Source organism: Oryzias melastigma, linkage group LG13 (genome assembly GCF_002922805.2).
Source record: "Oryzias melastigma strain HK-1 linkage group LG13, ASM292280v2, whole genome shotgun sequence".
In the NCBI taxonomy this organism is placed as follows: domain Eukaryota; kingdom Metazoa; phylum Chordata; class Actinopteri; order Beloniformes; family Adrianichthyidae; genus Oryzias; species Oryzias melastigma.
The window spans coordinates 29,061,634-29,067,081 of NC_050524.1; the positions used below are offsets into that span (position 1 = coordinate 29,061,634).

Genomic DNA, 5,448 nt, shown 5'->3' on the forward strand with positions numbered 1-5,448 from the left:
TGTGATGGAGCTCTATTCCTGATGTACATTTCTAAAGCACATTTTACTTTGACCAAACAAAGTGGACCGTCGTCAACAGTCACCATGATCTGTAAGAGTTTGGAGTGATGTTGAGTTTTCGTCATTTCTTTCAGATTTTGTGACTGATTCCCCTCCGACTTTTGGAAGTGTGGCTCATTTCCACTAGTTGACAAAGAGAGATATGTAAAGGATGAACATTTGGTTCAGGGTGATGGCGAACGGCGTTTCGGTGTTCTGTGCAGTTAGTTGCCTGTAAGTTTATGGAATGTCTAAGTTTTATTTCTCAGAATTTGAGTTGCGAAAAAAAAGTGCTATATATTTCTTTTGTAAATTCATATTTATTGTTTTTGTAAAATATTGTGTTTCCTCTTTTTTTACTGCACAAGATGTAACTAAGAACAAACTGGAGGCATGAATGTGGGTGTGGTTAAAGCAATTTCTTGTTAAAAAACTAAAACGCTGATCAACTCTTGTCTTTTCCTACTGTTTATATGTATTTGATTAACTGCTGAAATAAACAATGAAATATTGGTATTAGTGGGATTTCTGAATGAATGAAATTTTAGCTGGAGAGGTGATGTCATGCGTCCCATAGAGAACCTCAACATCTTTCGCTCTGTCTCCTTTACAGAGGTGCCGTCTTTAAACTGAAAACATGGCTGCTATCACCACCAAACCTTCTGCAACCTGGTTGCACACACTAGAGCTGCCACGATTAGTCGACTAATCGACGACTAATTTCATTATCGATTAGTCGTTACTTTATATACTGCTAACAAAATTTAAAGGAGCACTTTAAAGAAACACATTAGATACATCAGATCTCAATATGAAGTTGGATATCTATACAAATAACGACAGGGCAGTGTCTTAGGAACAAAAGGATGCCAAGTCTTTTAATGGAGATAAAAGTTTTCAGCCTACAGAGGCTCAATTGTGTAGACACCATAAAATCAGAGTGAAATGAAGATGTGGCAGACTAGTCCATTTTTTCCAAAACTTAATTTCTGCAACTCAAATGCTTTTCAGTATCTTGTGTGGCCCCCACCAGCTTGTATTCATGCTTGACAACGTGGCGGCATGCTCCTAATGAGACGACGGATGGTGTCTTGTGGCATTTCCTCCCAGATCTGTGTGAGGGCATCCCTGAGCTGTTGTACAGTCTGAGGAGCAACCTGGCGGCACCTAATGGACCCAAACATAATGTCCCAGAGATGTTCTATTGGGTTTAAGTCAGGGGATGGTGAAGGCCATTCAATTGTTTCAATTCCTTCATCCTCCAGGTACTGCCTGCATACTCTTGACACGTGAGGCCGGGCATTGTCGTGCATTAGGAGGAAACCAGGACCTACTGCACCAGCGTAGGGTCTGACAATGGGTTCAAGGATTTCATCTGGATACCTTATGGCAGTCAGAGCACCATTTCCTAGGCAGTAGAGGTCTGTGCGTCCCTCCATGGATATGCCTCCCCAGACCATCACTGACCCACCACCAAACCTGTCATGTTGAACCACGTTGCAGGCAGCATAACGTTCTCCTTGTCTTCTCCAGACTCTTTCACGTCTATCACAGGTGCTCAGGGTGAACCTGCTCTCGTCTGTGAAAAGTACAGGGCGCCAGTGGCGGACTTGCCAATTCTGGTGTTCTTGAGCAAATGCCAGTGGAGCTCCACGGTGCTGGGCAGTGAGCACAGGGCCCACTACAGGACGTGGGGCCCTCAGGCCACCTTCATGAAGTCTGTTCCTGATTGTTTGGGTAGAGACATTCACACCAGTGGCCCTCTGGAGGTCATTCTGTAGGGCACGAGCAGTGCTCAGCCTGTTCCGCCTTGCACAAAGGAGCAGGTATCGGTCCTGCTGAGGGGTTGAGGACCTTCTACGGCCCTGTCCAGCTCTCCCAGAATAACCACCAGCCTCCTGAAATCTCCTCCATGTTCTGGAGATTGTGCTGGGAGACACATTAAACCTTCTTGCTGCAGCACCTGTGGATGTGCCATCCTGGAGAAGTTGGACAAGCTGTGCAACTTCTGTAGTGTTAAGGAATCGCCTCATAGTGCCAGTAGAGATAATTATCAAGCCAAAATCAGGACAAGTGGAAAACCAGCCAAAAAAGATCAAGAGGGAGAAACTTGAAATGACCTCCACATGTAACACCAGTCCTGTTTGGAGGGTTTTCTAATTGTTGCCACTGAAGTGCACCTGTTGTTAATTCCATGAACACCAATACAGATGAAATTGATTAACGAGGCCCTCAGCTGCTTAACCAACAAGAACATTATCAGACAGATTTAATTCAATTCATGCCAGGCCCAAAAAACAAGTCTTTCTTTAATTTTTGTGAACATTGTTTTTTATGGAGTCAGACTGTAGTAAAGTTAAAAGTTATAATGTCATTCTGGTAGCTTTTTGGACAATTTTGACATTTAATAAGGTTTATTTTGCTAATTGGAGTTTAGCTATTATTTCAGCTACATGATAGATATTTTGGCTAATTAAGAATTTTTTCAGTTTTAAAGCTAATCGTGGTTAAGATGTGGGCTTTACATCCTGTTTGTACATGACCCAATTAGGCGACTAATCGCAAAAAATAATCAGTGATTAGTCGACTGTGAAAATAATCGTTTGTGGCCCCCCAGCACACACCTTCATTTCTGTTTCACTCTCCATTTTTCTCAGGTCTCAAACTCCAGGCCCTGAGGGTCAGTGTCCCACCTCAAACTAACTTGATTTAAGTAGTCATGAATAAATAGGTCGAGGTTTCTGAAAAATCAATGAGATGCCGGCTCCTCAAGGCTCAGAGTCTGAGAGGTACTTCACATCCTCTCATTTTAACACGTTCACTCCCAACTGGTCATATATGGACGTATGGTTCAGGCCCCGGGCATCACATTTTAATGTTTTGGGTGTCCTCATATGGGGTAAGGAAGCTGACAACAAGAAACGTTTTCATAAAGAATAAATTGTATTCATCAAGCCATCACCTCAAAAGACAAACACCCACCATGTCCAAAACAATTAACCAGTATGCCAAAAAACGGATAGCCATCAAATTAAAAAACACAAAACGATGTACGACGTCAAAAAATAAATAGCCAGCACCTCAATAAATGATGAGTTTTGGACACCCAAAGCATCAATAAGTGACGTGAAGATGGCCCTAATCATATGTCCGTATATAACGAGTTGGGAGTGAGAACGCAATGCCCATTTATATACATATACTGGGTTTTATTTCTGCTGATCTGCATTCCTCTCCTTTCCAAAGCACATTTCCATCTCTTACAATGACATTGTAATCTCGTTTTGATGAGGATTGTTAGTAAAAGATAAAGACAAAGTTTCTTTTTAGAAGTTAACATTTATAAGAACTCATTGTTTGTTCTTTGTGAATAGTTCTGTTTTAATGAATCCTGCCCTTAGCATTTAAATGTACTGCAAATTTACACTATATTGTCAACCAAAAATGTTATAATTTATTCTAAATAAGTATTTAGTTAGTATACTTTCTACACTACATGTATTTAGTCTATAGTATACTCAAGTATGCTTAAAAATAAGTTTTAAGTACTTTCTATTAAAAGTATTTATTAAGACACAAAAAAAAATCTTTTACTCTACCATGATGCGGTGAAAATATTAGGTCTCTCAGACAGATGAACTCACACAGTTCAACAGACTGAACAAACTGAGCATGTCTAAACATATGTAACATGCATATTTTTATAATTACAGCAACACTTATTATCTACATTGTGACGTTGCTATGATTTATTTTGTCCACCAGAGGGCAGCAAACACCATGAGAAGACGTAAGGATGAGATGGAATTCCAGTCATTGCTTTGGAGAATCACGTTTGATTTTGATTAAATTAATGTGTGTATAAACTTTTACCTGCTGACAGACTATAATAAAAAAATATAATAACAATAAATGTTATTTATAAAGCACTTAGGATAAATTGTCCATGCAGACCCAAAGTACAATGACAGAATAAAAATATAAAGAATCAAATAAAATAGATTAAATGCGTATGAGAAAATGCTTATAAAGTAAAATTCTTAGAACAAAACATGTCACAAATATTACTTAAAAGAGAATAAATTGAAATGTGGTGGGATGAACGAGAGGGAACCTCTTCACTGTGCATTAAAATCCAAGTAAAAAAACGCTACAAGTTTTAATATCAATAGGATTACAATGAAACACAGTTGGCTACACCAGGCGTATAACGACTCACATGAAATGTAAAATAATTGATGATTAATACAGATGTTTAGGTTTGTGTTTCCTTCCAATCAATCATCTTTATTGTGAGAAACTTTCATGCAACACATTGTTTAAAAAAAAGCTCAGAATAAATCTAAAGGAAAATATTTGCAGATTAAAATTAAAATATATAAAATCTAAAGTCAAATGGAAAAATGGTACATGTCCCTGTGTAAATCTGAGGAAAAAGTCAGCAGTTTGAGCCTAAATCCCCGTGATGACATCCATGCACTGACACGTCCCTCCAGCAGGCGTCAGGGAAGGACCGCCCCTCAGACAGGTGTAATCTGGGGCGCCAGAGGGGGGTGTCCAGTCTCCCAGCTGCCTGACAGCACAAAGCTGCATAAACACAGCTCCTGGAGGCACAGAGACGTGCAGCCGTTCTCTCCTGGTGTTGTCTTTGTCTGATGAAGTGGTGTAATAACCTTTATCATCAGGGCCTTGATTAGGATCAGATGTTAAGGGGCGGGGTGGGTGGGGGGTGTTCAGGTTCTTTCCTTTAATCAGACCTCACCTAATCACGCTTCGGCCGTCCAATTAAGCCTGAGAAAAGGATGTCCTGCAGGCCCTGCTAATCACCGGAGCCACGTCATAAAAACCACTTCAGATGAGCGACTTTGCTCAAAGTCACTGAACCTGCCCAGAGGAGCAGGAGTGATTCTACAGAAACTCCACCAGCCGGGTTTAAGCCTGAACATTCCACTGCCAGGACTATCACTGAGCAGGTTTGTTCTTATTTTCCTGATTGATAGAAATCTATTGAGACTTCTGATCAGTCAATACTCCCCCTGGAGGCCATGAGGTGCTACTGCAGCAGCCGACTGACAACTATAACCAGATTACAAATATTATTGACTTTTCATTTACAATATCATCACTTAGTTTTGAGAGGGACTGAAAAAGTCAATAATAAAGTGAAAATATTTCAGTGTGTGAGGAGAAAACGTGTGATTTTCTTAAAAAAATACTTTTGATTTATGACTATGACACAATCAGAGTCAAAAACACATTTGATAAAAGTGTAAACAGTAAAAACTGTCAAACAGCTCAGCTTTAGTCATTCTGTTGAAGGCTGCAGAAGTTTCCATGCGAATAACAAATCAGATTGTCAGGAACGTCTTAAACTTAAATTACTACAGCATTTCTTTTTCCCCCTTTTTT

The 5,448-nt window shown here is 39.9% G+C and overlaps 1 protein-coding gene across 1 annotated transcript in view; it reads left to right on the forward strand.

Moving 5' to 3' along the window:
• Positions 1-4,805: 4,805 nt before the first annotated feature.
• The window catches only part of nxph1 (neurexophilin 1), a 38,551-nt gene continuing 37,908 nt past the window's right edge, over positions 4,806-5,448 (forward strand). Inside the window, exon 1 of the mRNA XM_036214947.1 lies at positions 4,806-5,012. The gene's annotated coding sequence lies outside the window, so the exon portion shown is untranslated. The remainder of the gene's footprint in view (positions 5,013-5,448) is intronic.